This window comes from Sminthopsis crassicaudata, chromosome 3 (genome assembly GCF_048593235.1).
Source record: "Sminthopsis crassicaudata isolate SCR6 chromosome 3, ASM4859323v1, whole genome shotgun sequence".
NCBI lineage: Eukaryota > Metazoa > Chordata > Mammalia > Dasyuromorphia > Dasyuridae > Sminthopsis > Sminthopsis crassicaudata.
Genome location: NC_133619.1, coordinates 246830319 through 246845508, shown reverse-complemented (window position 1 = coordinate 246845508; position 15190 = coordinate 246830319). Strand labels below are relative to the sequence as shown.

Here is a 15190-nt window from a genome sequence, read left to right as displayed (position 1 = left end):
CTGTGATGCTGTAAAAGATTGACAACAACAACAAAAAAAGAGGATGGCAAAGGAAGAGATGGAAAGATAGTGTCATGGAATAATGAACATTATAATGAACAATGTAAGAATATTACTTATTTCACATAAGTAAAATGATAAACCAAGTAGAGATGATTAAGTATAAAAAGATCCTTTTTCCTTAATAAGATAATCACTAATAAGTACAATAGTTATTGATTTTAATTTTATTTCTGAAGTTGTGTCAAGATATATTTTTACTTGTTTTCGATGCACTCAACATAAGATAAGCATTTCAATTGATTTCAGAGATGGGTAAATACATTTTTCAGAATCCATCAGGGCTCTGGTCAGGCCCAGGTGATAGACTCACTTCAAAGTCATGGTGGCATTGGTGACCCTCCAAACTAATTAATGGACATGAACAGGGCTGGGACTATCTCTAAAGCTCATGTATCTGACACTCAGAGCTAATCTAGTGATGCTGTTAAGAAAGGAAAATGGATCAAATCATTGTTCATTTCAAGTCAAATCACCTTTTGGGGTCCAATGATGTACCCAAATCATATACTGCAGCTTATAAATAAAGTATAAGCCCAGATGTAAAAAACTAGGAGTTCTTTTTTGGGATCAACAACTTCAATTAGCTTTTTACAAGGGTTTATATTCACTGAAGTTTCATAGAAACTGCTTTCCACAGTTTTCTTCCTGTGGTCATCAAGCAAAGATTAGCAAGTTGAGGCTAGTAACAGTCTTCTGAGGGAGGATATTCATTTTATTTATCCTCATTAGCCTTTTCAGTTGTCCTTAGGAAATATACTAACAGTTTGATTATCCTCATTTTGGATTATTTAAATGGCTTAATTTTTCTTTTCAAATTTCAAATGAAAATAACTATTTTCAAAGCAAGATAAAGAATAACATGATTATAGTGAATGTTTCATTCTACTTAGGGACTGGTGAGTCTGCCATCTGTCTAATTAGATAAAAACTGAAGACTCTATATAATGTGGAACACTTGACCCCTGACAGCATTTTTTGGAAGAGGCCTCTGGGGAATGAATGGAAAGAATTAAAATGATGATCTCTGTTGATGGTCTGTGGTGGTAGTTCAGTCATTTTTTAAGTTTTATCTGTCTCTTCTAGATCCCATTTTATTTTTTTGGGAGAGAAGATATTGGACTGGCTTGCTATATCATTCTTCAGCTCATTTTACAAATGAGTTAACTGAGGCAAACAGGGTTAAATGACTTGCCCAGAATCACACAACTAGTAAGAGTCTGAAGCCAGATTTGAACTCAGAAAGATGAATCTTCCTGACTCTAAGCCAGACATTCCATTCAGTGTATCCAGAGCCTTTATAATAATATTTATTATTATATTGTTTTAGCCAATCCATATTTTACTGTGAGAAGTTTCAATTGAAGGCATTAACATTCTCTTCCCATTGCTCTGTTCCAAAACATTATTCTTTGCATAGATAATTGTAGTTGCTACCAATGACATCACAAAACAGAATAGAACAGATGGAGCAACAGCAAGATAGAGGTGCAATGATAGAAGCAAGTAGAGCCCCTGTACTTCCTGCAATGTTAACTATTAGGAATCTGCATAGTAATTGAGTTTAGAGAGGGAAGATGAAAGAAGATGAGAAAAGGTGTGTATACAGGCATATTGTATTATGGGTTTGGTTCCAGACCACTGAAATAATTCAGTGAGTTGTAATATTTGTACTAGTAGAGAGTCTTGCCTTGAAGTTGATGGCTGCAGATGGGCCACAATGATAGTTGTTGAAAGTTGGGTAGACAGTTGCAATTTCTTAAAATAAGGTAACACGAACACTTACTCATTGTAAGGTTATTAATTGATTTAATTTCAATATCATTCTATTTTAAGAAATAGTGAGGCCTGAGAAGAGATGGGAATGGCAGATTGGTGGAAGTGTCAGAATACATAAATATTTACTTTTTAAGTTCACTGTCTTATTTGGGCATAGTTTATAGAATTTCAAAATAATTATAATAACAACATCAAAGATCACTGCTCACAGATCACCATAACAAATATGATAATAATAAAAAACTTTTAAATGTCGCAAAAATAACCAAAATGTGATACAGAGATGTGATGTGAATACATGCTGTTGGAAAAAATGGTGCTAATAAGACTTGCTCAATGTCGGGTTGCCACAATCAATTTGTAAAAAAAAAAAATCATTCTATGTATGAAGTTCAATAAAGCAAAGCACAATAAAATGAATAATGTAGTATGAAGGGTTCTGTATCTCCTTATGTTTCCATGGAGTTTTTTGGTAGACTTTTGTAGACAAATACCAGTTAAAAGCTGTCATCATCCCTTCCAATAGATGCTCATTAAGTGTTTCTTGCAACTAGGGACTGGGATAGAGGTAGTTAGATAGACCTGTCTCTTGGGGATAGTACTCAGCTGGTATACATTCAAATAAAGTTCGATATCAAAATAGATAGTCAAAGAAGATTACAGTTAAATAGAATGCAGTCCAAAAGAAGACCCAACCAACATTTCACTATAATCCTCTTCAGTTTGCACATTGCCTTTTTTTGTGACATCATATTATTTCTAAGCTTTGCTTAATTTTTATTTTAACAAGATTTCATATATATTTCCAAAAAGAATGATTTTAAAATTATCTTAGATGTCAAAATCAGCATAAAAAACCTCCCACATTTTAGGCAAATAGACTATGCAACGTTTGCTTCTTCATTTGGGCTGTATATACAATCCCATTACTGAGAAAAAATACAAATAACAGTTAAAAGCTGTCATCATTCCTCTTAATAGACACTTATTAAATGTCTCTTGAAGTTAGACACTGGATGGAAGTATTTAGATAGACCTGTCGCTTGGGAATAGCAAATTGGACCAAGGGCCAAGCTGGTCCCTTGGCAGCTGCACAGGCATTTGGATAGTTGCCACCAGGCACAAAATAGGCTAACATATATAGACATATAAGATATATTATATGGTACTGATTATTTATTGAGAAATAATTGTCACAAGGCATTTCTTAAATGTCTACTATGTGCCAAGCGCTTTGCTAGTTACTAAATGAAGTAATTTCTGCCCCTGAGGACTTTGCATTCTTGTTAGGGGTAATATGTCACATATAGGAATACACAAAAGATATATACATATATATGTAAAAGATCTATATCTATATCAGTAGATATAGCTATCTATCTATCTATATATGTTCATACAAACAAGATAATTTCTTTGAGGGAAGTTATAGCAGTTGCAGATGTGGTGGGGTTAGAGACAAGTCTCATATAGAAGATGATGCTTGAAATAAGTGCTGAAGGAACCCAAGGATTCTAACAGGTATAGGTGAAGATGGAGTACATTCTAGGCAAAGGGATGGAGATGGAAGATGCTGTATCATGTGTGAGAAGCAGCAAGGACAATTTGGCTGGAATCACAGAGCATCTAGAGGGAATAATGTATGTAGGGTGTCCCTAAAGTTTGGTTTGAATTTAATCTAGTAAAGCTTCTTTATGTTAATAAAGGTAAAACTTGCACTAATGTTTTTGGGATACTCTGTATAGTAGAGTTAGAAAGGTGAAGTCAATGTGAAAGTCTTTAAATATTTGACTCTTGGGATAATAGGAAGATACTAGAACTTATTGAGTAGTGAAGTGATATTGGTAGAAAATATTTTGCATCTGTGTGGAAAGGATAGATTAAAGAAAGCAGGATCTTGAAATAAGGAGGCTAAATAGGAAGTTCATGGAATGGTCTGGGAGGGGTTTTGACTGCTTGTCAGTAGCAGTAGTCACTACTTTCCATAATTTCTCTATTTTTACACTACGGCCCCTTCTTTAGTCTGCATGTCAGTGTTTTGTGCTACAGGTGATTCAGTGGACAAAGCACTAGGCCTGGAGTCAGAAAAAACTGAGTTCAGACACTTATTAGCTGTGTGACCCTGGACAAGTCACTTAACCATATTTCACATCAGTTTCTTCATCTATAAAATGAGCTAGAGAAGGAAATGGTAAACCAAACCACCCCAATACTTCCCCAAATGGGTTCATTAAAAGTCTGACATACCTGAAAACTACTGAACAGCAATAATACTCTTTAAAGGCTCAGCTTAGTGTTCATTTGAAACCAGATTCCAACTGTATAAAAATATCAGGCAAAACAAAATCTCTAATAGTTCTGGAGTTATCTGCCTTCTTATAGTCATGATTCTATATTCAGTGACTCTGTATCCTATATGGGAGAGTGGGAATCACTTATTAGTCTCTCATCTTGCTTCCTATTTCTTAGGGGGTGTGACAGTGTACGTTTTATGGGAAAAGCATAGTGTTGTAATTATTTGGTGACACCACTAGATGGCATGGATATGTCTCAATCTCTACTAAGCCAGAAGTCTTTCACAATTAGATAAAAAGTTTGTGAGAGAAGGCAGATTCATTGAATTTCTTAATAGAATCAACATTTTATTATCAACAATTCTTTCACTTTTTCACACATACGCAACTCACACACATACACATACACACACTGAACTGCCTAATATTAAAGAAGAGCTTTTATCAAGGTATTACTTTTTCTGTCATACTCTTCAAATACTCTGATGTTCAGCCAACAATTACCAAAGAGCTTTGAGAGAAACTTTTGGAGGATGTTTCCAAAGGGTTCCAGTGACTCTACGGCACCTTTCATAATGTTCATTCCAAAGCTTTTTTTTAAATTCTAGCTTTGTTACCTCCCTTCACCCTACCCTAATAGGGGAGAATATTAACATACACTTCTGCAGGAGGACTTTTATGCTCCCTTCAGTTGTTCCACTAAGATTAAATATTTTAAATTTATTTTTTATATATCTTTTCCATACATGTGGGCTTCACCATTACAACATAATTATAAGCAGAGGCAATTTTTGCCTTACTTTGTATTCCATAGTAAATGATTGACAAAAATTTTGTTGATTGATTGGTATAATATTCTACTGAAAATAATGTGGTCATCAAAGGGAATAAGTTCATCTCCTCTCCTCACTTCAGAATTTCCATGTTGTTCTCCATCCTCTTCTTTCCTCTTATCTCTAAGGAGTGAATAAATGAAAGAGCAATTATTAATCATGCACTATGTGCAATGCACTAGGGGTGAAAATAGAAAAATAAGGCAATTCTTTTTCTCAAGCAGCTCATAATTTGGGAGATAATAAATGTAGGAAATTTCAGTTGCAAGTCAGGTGGAAAGGTTTCATGGTTTTTAGTGTACAGTAGAAAAGTTGATAGTGATATTTTTTTTCTTTAATATAATTTCCATTGATAAAATCATACTGGTTTCTGATATTGAACCATTTAATAGTAACAAGGACCTTTCAAAGTCTTGAGTAGCTGTGGATATAGCAACTAAAGAAGCAGGTTCTTAGCTCTCTCTCCACCTGTATTACTCTTTGAACAATGGCTTATGAGAGCTTGAGTGGGAATAGGTCTGGTGATAAGAGGTAGTGCTACACTGAGACTTCTTAGGTGTATCTTCCAGTCAGTTAATTGATCAGCAATTGATTTGGTGATATTTAAAAAGTCAGACTCCTTATCCATAATGATTGTTTCCCTCAAATGATGGTTGCAGGGTCTAGGCTAAAAGTAGGGATTAATTGGTCTGGGGGACTCTACTCTTCCCTGAATTATCACTTTTGGGGTCTAAGCAGCTAATGTTAGGTATAGATGGATGAAAAAAAGTGTCAGGCTTTACATATATATATATATATATATATATATATATATATATATATATATATATATATATATATATATATATATATATATATATATATATATATATGTATATATATACATACATATATATGGATAGAATTACTGGCTATTCCAGAACAGCTAGTATTAGGTATCACCTGCAAAATGTCACCTTGTTAATATGAGTTTAGCTGCCAGCACTTGAAACTCCCAGGTCTGCTCCCCCAGGTTCTGCACTATTCCCATTAATCTATAAGAAATGATTGTGTGGGGGAAAATGAGGAGGAATGGAGCGGGATATAGCTATGCCTCTATTATAACTGTTAAGTTAGAGGCAATAGACCAAACAATAACAATGATACATAGCATTTATATAATAATTTACAATTTGCAAAGACCTTTATATATATTGTCTTCCTAACAATAATCTTATGAAGTAAATGCCATTATTAGCCCCATTTTATAAATGAAGAAACAGAACTCAAGTGGCTTGCCTAGGGTTACACAATCTAGATATTGGGTATGAAATCTGGTCTTTCCTACTCAATATCCCTTCCTCTATCCATTAAGCCACCCAGCTCTTTCTAAGGAGAGAGAATGTACCTCACAGACAGGAAGTCCCAAGTCTGACACCTACTAGCTTTGTGAGCTAATTGGTGAGTCATTTAAATTCTCAGTTTCCCCTACTACTCTTTAAGACTATAAGATGCAGAAAAGATTCTAACCTCATTGGCAGAGGGAGTTCTCTACAGTAATAAAATCACAGGATCAGTCCCTAGCTCTATTTTGGTTAGGTTATTGAATCCCCTTAACCCTGTACTCAGGCTGGCTTTCTGAAACAGGTACAGTTTCTCTTTCCTATTCAGATTATTAGTGTATAAGGAAATCTAATATTTTAATCTTTATAACTGATTGTTGGGTGTACCAGTGACTAAACCATGTCTAGTGTGTATGCGTGTATTCTTTCATTTCAAGTACATAGTGCCTGGAATATTATTCTTCAGTTATTTTTCAATCATGTCTGAGTCTTCATGACCCCTTTTGGGGTTTTCTTGGCAAAGACACTGGATTAGCTTGTCATTTATTTCTTAAACTCATTTTACAGATAAGGAAGTTAAGGTAAACAGGGTTTAAGTGACTTGTTCAGGGTTGGATCTGAGGTCAGATTTTAACTAAGGAAGATGAGTCTTTCTGACTCCAGAACCAGGGCTCTTTCTACCTCACTCTCTCCATTTAATGAACTCTAATATATGCTGGTTGACTCACTGGATGACAACCCTCTTCATATATTATAATATCCTTGAAAAGGGTACAAATTTCAGGACATTGTTCTAGAATATCCCATTTTCTCCTTCTGCCACCCTCAGGTCTTTCTTAGAATCATTAGATTACATTTAAACCTCAGAGATGAATACTCATCTGAAACATCTCACTGGAGGCCAATCTCTCTTTCTCTTTCCATAATGCTATTCATAATACCTGGACCAACCTCCAATTTAACAAAACCACATTTACAAACATTCAGCCTATTTCCTGGTGCCAGCAGCATCCCTGACAAAATTGGAAGTGACCTTAATGATTATTGGAAATCATAGGATAATAATAACAGTAATAATAATGATAACAATGGGGTTCAGGTAGATGGCATTATGGATAGAGCATCAGTCCTGAAGTCAGGAAGACCTGAGTTCAAATCTAGACTCAGACTCTTAATACTTACTGCTCATAAATTGTTTCTTTTTCTTTTTAAAATCACAATTTGATTTTTCTTTTGAGCCAACCAACTCATATTCTTCAAATTGGGATATTATCCTATTTGGAAGATAAGAATTTGGAAAACTGCTTCCTTTATGGTCATATTCTAACACTAATTTGTAAAACATTATCATTCCCCAGCTTAATTTTTGACTGTCTGACTGCCCAATAGCGAGAGGTTTTAAAGCTAGAACCAGAGGTAAATCTAATAAAGAATATACCTGAGGCAAGTCTAGGGATATACCTTCATTTTTATTTAGCTACTTTTGCTCATTTTGGAAGCTAGTTGGCCAATTGGTTACTTGACCAACACTGATTTATTATACCTAGATAATTGGAAAATATTTGAATCATTCAAAAATGAACAATTTATTTCATTCTTTTTCATTTCTACTGATGTAACCACCATCTTTTTCTTTCCCCCTGAGGCAATTAGGTTTAAGCAACTTGCCCAAAGTCACACAGCTAAGAAGTATTAAGTGTCTGAGTTCAGATTTGAACTCTGGTTCTCCTGACTTCAGGGCTGGTTCTCTGTCCACTGTGCCACCTAGCTGCCTGGTAACCACCACTTTTAAACATAACAAATGAGAGTTCTACTATTCATTTTGGAATATAGTTTTTTTATTATTTTAATAGTTTTTGTTTACCAGATATGTGCATGGGTAATTTTAGAACATTGATAATTGCCAAACCTTTTGTTCTAAATTTTACCTCCTTCCCCTCCCCACCCCGCCCAGATGCAGGTTGACCAATACATGTTAAATATGTTAGAGTATAAATTAAATACAATATATGTATACATGTCCAAACAGTTGTTTTGCTGTACAAAAAGAATTGGACTTTGAAATAGTGTACAATTAGCCTGTGAATGAAATCCAAAATGCAGACGGACAAAATTAGAGGGATTGGGAATTCTGTGTAGTGGCTCATAGTCATGTCCTAGAGTTCTTTTGCTGGGTGTAGCTGGTTCAGTTCATTACTGCTCTATTGGAACTGATTTGGTTCATCTCATTGTTGAAAATGGCCACATCCATCAGAATTGATCATTATATAGTATTGTTGTTGGTCCTGGTCCTGCTCATTTCACTCAGCATCAGTTCATGTAAGTCTCTCCAGGCCTTTCTGAAATCATCCTGTTGGTCATATTTACAGAATAATAATATTCCATAATATTCATATACCACAATTTATTCAGCCATTCTCCAATTGATAGGCATCCATGTAGTTTCCAATTTCTGGCCACTACAAAGAGGGCTGCCACAAACATTCTTGCACATACAGGTCCCTTTCCATTCTTTAAGTTCTCTTTGGGATATAAGCCCAGTAGCAACACTGCTGGGTCAAAAGGTATGCACAGTTTGATAACTTTTTGAGCATAGTTCCAAATTGCTCTCCAGAATGGCTGGACACATTCACAATTCCACAAACAATGTATCAGTGTCCCTGTTTTCCCACATCCCCTCCAACATTCTGCATTACCTTTCCCTGTCATTCTAGCCAATCTGACAGATGTGTAGTACTATCTCAGAGTTGTCTTAATTTGCATTTCTCTGATTAATAGTGACTTGGAGCATCTTTTCATATGACTAGAAATAGTTTCAATTTCTTCATCTGAGAATTGTCTGTTCATATCCTTTGACCATTTATCAATTGGAGATTGGCTTAATTTCTTATAAATTAGAGTCAATTCTCTATATATTTTGGAAATGAGGACTTTATCAGAACCTTTGACTGTAAATATGTTTTCCCAGTTTATTGTTTCCCTTCTAATCTTATCTGCATTAGTTTTGTTTGTAGAAATACTTTTCAATTTGATATAATCAAAGTTTTCAACTTTGTGATCAATAATGATCTCTAGTTCTTCTTTGGACATAAATTCATTCCTCTTCCAAACTCTCCTATGTTCCTCTAATTTATTTATAATCTCATTCTTTATTCCTAGGTCATGAACCCATTTTGACCTGATCTTGGTGTATGGTGTTAAGTGTGGGTTAATGCCTAGTTTCTACCATATTAGTTTCCAATTTTCCCAGCAATTTTTGTCAAACATTGAGTTCTTATCCCAAAGGCTGGGGTCCTTGGGTTTGTCAAACACTAGGTTATTAGAGTTATTGATTATTTTGTCCTTTGGATCTAATCTATGCAATATAGATTTTTAGAGAGCTTATCATGTATTGCACCATTCAACTCAACTTCAATGTAACATCTGTTTGTTAAGCATTTACTCTGCAAAAGACACTGTACTAATTTTTGCAGGAGATAGCTAGCTTATGCAGTGGCTAGAACACTGAGCTTGGAATCAGGAAAACTCATATGCATGAGTTAAAAATCTGACTTCAGATATTACTGTCTGACCCTGGGCAAGTCACTTAAACCGATATGCCTCATTTTCTTTTTTTTAATAAAATGAGCTGGAGAAGGAAATGGCAAACCACTACAGCATCTTTGCTAAAATCCCAATGGAGTCACAAAGAGTCAGACTTGAAGGAAATGGCTTAACAGCAACAACAAAATGAAAAACAGTGTAATCCCTGCTCCAAGAGAGCTTTTAATCTAATGCAAAGGAATAAGATATGTATACAAAGAAGTATGCTACAAGGTAGAAGATTATAAGGACAAAGGAAGGATCTAGTTTCAAAAAGTGTCATAGGAAACATGAGAAGGAAAGATGATTTTCAGATGGGAGTTTAGATGGTATCATCTCTACTCAACCTTGAAGGAAGGGAAAGATTTCAATAGGTAATGTGGTGTCAAGTGTATTCCTTATGGGGGAGGGGAGAGAAATAAAGTCAGCAGAAATATATATACAGATATGACTGAACTTCACAAGACGAAGGAATAGTAATATAATTCAGTGGAAATATAGGGTTTTTAAAGGAGTGAAGTATATGTACATATATCTGTATATATTTATATGAAATGCATTATATATATAATTACACACATGTTTTTATTTGTACATTTATGTAAATTAGGTAACTATCTTGAATGATTAGAATCAGATTCTGGAGGCCTTAAATTTCCGGATGATTAATTTTTTTTTTTCTGATAGGTATTATAGATTGCAATATTGGAAAAATATTGTGAAGTTTACAGAATTTTCATAATGCCATAGTTCTATGAAACTATGTGGCATAATGAATAGAGTTGGATTTAAGTCTAGCCTCTAACACATGCTGATTATACAATCCTGAGCAAATCACTTAACTGGAAAATTCTCAAGACATACATTATAGAGAAGGTGCCAATCTATATCGGTAGAGAAAATTACTTTACCTGGGAGTTTCTCATAACAATGAAATCATAGGTCCAGCCCATATGCTACTCATTCTTTAGAATGTAACTTATTCACATAGAATACATCACACTTATAATTTTCTGGCACTGTGTGATTTTTTTTAAAGCCACATTTTTTTTAAATTCAAATTTATTTTATTTTTAATTTATGGGATAAAATAAGCATTTCCATAACATAGTAAAACAAAAAGATAATTGCACATAAAACCACAAATCTGCTATATACAACTTACTATTCTTTTTAAATATATGACAAAGTTATGTAAATTTCTTTTCCCACTTTTTTTCCTCACCTGATCCAGATGGTCATCATTCAATATAAATAAGTGTACATATATATATATGAAAAATATTTCCATACATATTTCTATTTATCTGTTCTTTCTCTAGATGCATATAATATCTTTCTTCATATGTTCTTTATAGTTAATTTGGGCATTTATAATAGTTAAAATAATTAATCCATTCAAAGTCATTCTTAAAAGCAATATTGCTGGTATTGTACACAGTGTTCTCTTGGTCCTGTTCATTTTGCTCTTCATTATTTCATGAAAGTCTTTTCATGTTTTTTAATTAAGTGTGGAGAAGATTTTTCAAATTTTCTTTAAGTGGAGTTAGAGAGAAGTACATTTCCAGCATTTACAACTAGAGTTAATAAAAAAGGAAAATAAAGATTTACCTTCTCTCTCTCTCTCTCTCTCTCTCTCTCTCTCTCTCTCTCTCTCTCTCTCTCTCTCTCTCTCTCTCTCATTAAGGAATGTAAGGTTTCTTTATCAATATTCAGCAGTTTTTTTATTTGTAGGGTTTTATACAAATGTCTAGTTTAATTACCCAGACCTTGATAATATGAATAACAAAGGTATTTTCCCATCTATCTGGAAAGGGACAATTCTTTCTACATTCTTTCCATATTTGATCTTGCTAACTAGTCATGTACTTTCCTGTTCAAAAGCTACTTGAAAAATGTGGTAGATCAAAATTGGTATGAACATAAATCAAACTGTGCCCTTCTGAATGTTCCCTTCACTGAAGCAGCTGTTAGAATAGACCATTGTATAGCCAGGGTAGCTGTTTATTTTTTTTAAATTTTTTTAAACTGAATAATGAAATACAAGACAGATTTAAGTGGAAAACAGCTTACTGAGCGAGTCGTGGTTTCACATGACATTTTCTCCCAGAGATCATTTCAATCCTGTAATCTCTGGGTGCACATTCTGTTGAAGTCTGCTGCTTTTTCTCATCGTTTTTTTCCAAGTCGGTCTTTGGTTAGGAGCTGTTGCCCCCTGTCAATTGAGATCCGACTTTGCTTTCTGTAACAAATCCAACAAGCCCTTAGATACACCTCAATTCTGACCCAAATCAGAGAGGTGGAAACTTCTGAGGCAATATGTGCTTCCCTCAGCACTATTCATCTGCCACTGTGTGCGGGCCAGTGCTCCGCGGCACTATCTCAGCAGAAACAGTTACAAGAGGAATGGGCCACAGGAGTTCCTTTGGCTACCTAGTCATGTGTAACTAAATGCTCAATGACATGCCATGCCTGAATTCCCTTCCTTCCTCTCTACGCAATTAACATATTAGTTTTTCCTTAAAGGAGCCGATATAGCTGGGCATCTGGGCTGATTTGTGCTGGGTTCCATTCACGGTGACTGCAAGCAGCCTGAGCTATTGGTACATTTCTTTGATTTTCATCAAACTTGCTTACAGTGGAGTACCTCTCAGACACAGGCTTAATTGATAAAGACATTATGATAGCAACTACCAAGTTGACTTTGCATAAAATAGAAGAGTTGAATATGGAAAATCACAGAAATAAAATTCCTTCCTATGGAAAGATTTTTTTTTTCCATTTACATGACCCTGTAATAGGGTCTCTAATAAGGTGGGCAAGGTAGCATAGTGGATAGAATGTTGCTTTGGAATCAGAAGGAACCTAATTCAAACTTGGCTTCCAGTTTTGAGATTCTAAGCAAGTCACTTAATCCTGTTTGCCTTAACTTCTTTATCTATAAAATGTATTAGAGAAGGAAAAAGCAAGCCATTACTGTATTTTTGCTCTGCAAAAAAAATCCCAAATGAGGTCAGAGTTGAACATGACTGAAATGATCTAACAACCACAACAACTTTAAAAATATTAAGGTGCTTTCCATATGCTAGCTATTATTTTAGTATTATCACTCATTTTGATCCTTTTTGATGGAGTTCAGATAGTTGTAAGGACAGTTTATTATCTTCTATTGTTCTTTTACATTTAGTGTTTTACAGGCAGTTGCTCAGGTGTTTAAAATGACCATTTTTGCCATTATTCTTTTTTATTTATTTCATAATTATAAATTTTTTGACAGTACATATGCATGAGTAATTATTTTTTAATAACATTATCCCTTGTATTCATTTTCCCAAATTTTCCCCTCCTTCCCTCTACTCCCTCCCCTAGATGACAGGCAATCCCATACATTTTACATGTGTTATAGTATAACCTAGATACAATATATGGGTATAAATCCAATTTTCTTGTTGCACGTTAAGAATTGGATTCCGAAGGTATAAGTAACCTGGGTAGATAGACAGTAGTGCTAACAATTTACGCTCACTTCCCAGTGTTCCTTCTCTGGGTGTAGTTGTTTCTGTCCATCATTGATCAACTTCTTTATGTTGAAGATATCCACTTCCATCAGAATACATCTTCATACAGTATTGTTGTTGAAGTGTATAGTGATCTTCTGGTTCTGCTCATTTCACTCAACATCAGTTCATGTCTCTCCAGACCTCTCTGTATTCCTCCTGCTAGTCATTTCTTACAGAGCAATAATATTCCATAACTTTCATATACCACAATTTACCCAACCATTCTCCAATTGATGGAGATCCATTCATTTTCCTGTTTCTAGCCACTATGAAAAGAGCTGCCACAAACATTTTTTTGCCATTATTCTTGAAACCACTTTCATATTCTTTGATGGAACTCAGATACAGTTTTAAGACAAGTCCCTATCCTCCTATTATTCTTTTAAGTTTCATGTTCTGCAGAATAGAGCACAGATGTATAAAATAACTCCTTTTTTTGGTGAAAACAAAAGGCATTAGGATGTAAATCTATTTTCTTTAAGTTCATCGAAAGCATCTTCAGGACAAGTCCAATAGTAGACAGGATGCCAAGGATGATATAGAATGTAATCCCTTTCTGTGTATCTTTTTTCTTCTGATAGTCTAACCCTGCAGACTTGGAAAGCTCCCTGAAGAGGAAATCATCTCTTGAGGAAGCCCATTCCAATTTTTCTCCAATTGTTAAGAGAGTGGCACAGTGAATAGAGCAGTGGTTCTGGAATCAAGAGGACCAGAATTCAAATCAGACTTCAGATACTTTCTAGCTGTATGACTGGGCAAGTCACTCAATTCTGATTACCTCAGTTTCCTCATCTGTAAAATGAACTGTAGAAGGAAGTGACATTTTTGCCAAGAAAACTCCCAAAGGGTCACAGAGTTATATATGATTGAAAAGCACCTGTTAGAAAGCCTAAATTGTTTCTTGCAATTTCTATCTAGTGTTCCTAGTGAAACTAGGACCCACTTTCTGGGTCCAAAGAGGGGTCCAATCCTGATAGTCTTTCAAATACTTGAAGAGAGATAGCATGTCCCCCAAGTTTTTTTTCTTTTTTTTTTCTTTTTTTTTTTAGATCAAACACATCCAGTTCCTTACACTAATACTCACAAGATGTCATGGATTCAAGGATCATTAACATATTGACTGACTTCTCTGAAGTACTTTAGTTTATGATATCCTTCTGATTTTTCCTCAGAACTTTTTCAAAACTTCTTTCCCAAAATTAAGAGTGCATGCCATTCTATGTAAGGATTTCCTCTTCTCCATAACAAATTCTAGGATGGAGTGATCCTTCCCATGGTTCCTAAGATTTCTGAGTTCCTCTTTGCTAGTGAGAATCACAAACTCATCAAAAATATATTTTTCCCTTGTTGGTACTTCTGGATGATGAAATTACCATTAAAGCATATTAAGGTTTCTTTGACCACTCCCTTCCAAAACATGGATGTTAAGTTGAGTGATGAGATTGTCCCTGATGTTATAGTTACTATTATTATTAGGGTAAATCAGTTGTAGTTACTATTATTATTAGGGTAAATTACTTAACTTCTCAGGTTTGTTATCTGTAAAATGAGGTGGTTTAGGCTAGATGATCTCTGGTCTTTTGTAGTTCTGTAGTCCTATGAGTCTATTATTCTGGACACATTAAAGTATTCAAAATGAAAGAAATTATGTTTTTGTGTGTGTGTGTGTGTGTGTGTGTGTGTGTGTGTGTGTGTATGTGTGCGTGTGTGTTTGTGCAACATCATCAAAATGATAGGATAGCAGATTCTATACCTCTGAC

General features: G+C 34.7%; 1 long non-coding RNA gene across 1 annotated transcript in view; it reads left to right on the top strand.

The window, feature by feature from the left end:
* The first annotated feature begins 1519 nt into the window (after positions 1–1519).
* LOC141559453 (uncharacterized) overlaps positions 1520–15190 on the top strand; it is an 82353-nt gene continuing 68682 nt past the window's right edge. The window contains exon 1 of the long non-coding RNA XR_012487427.1: positions 1520–1657. This is a non-coding gene — a long non-coding RNA (uncharacterized LOC141559453). The remainder of the gene's footprint in view (positions 1658–15190) is intronic.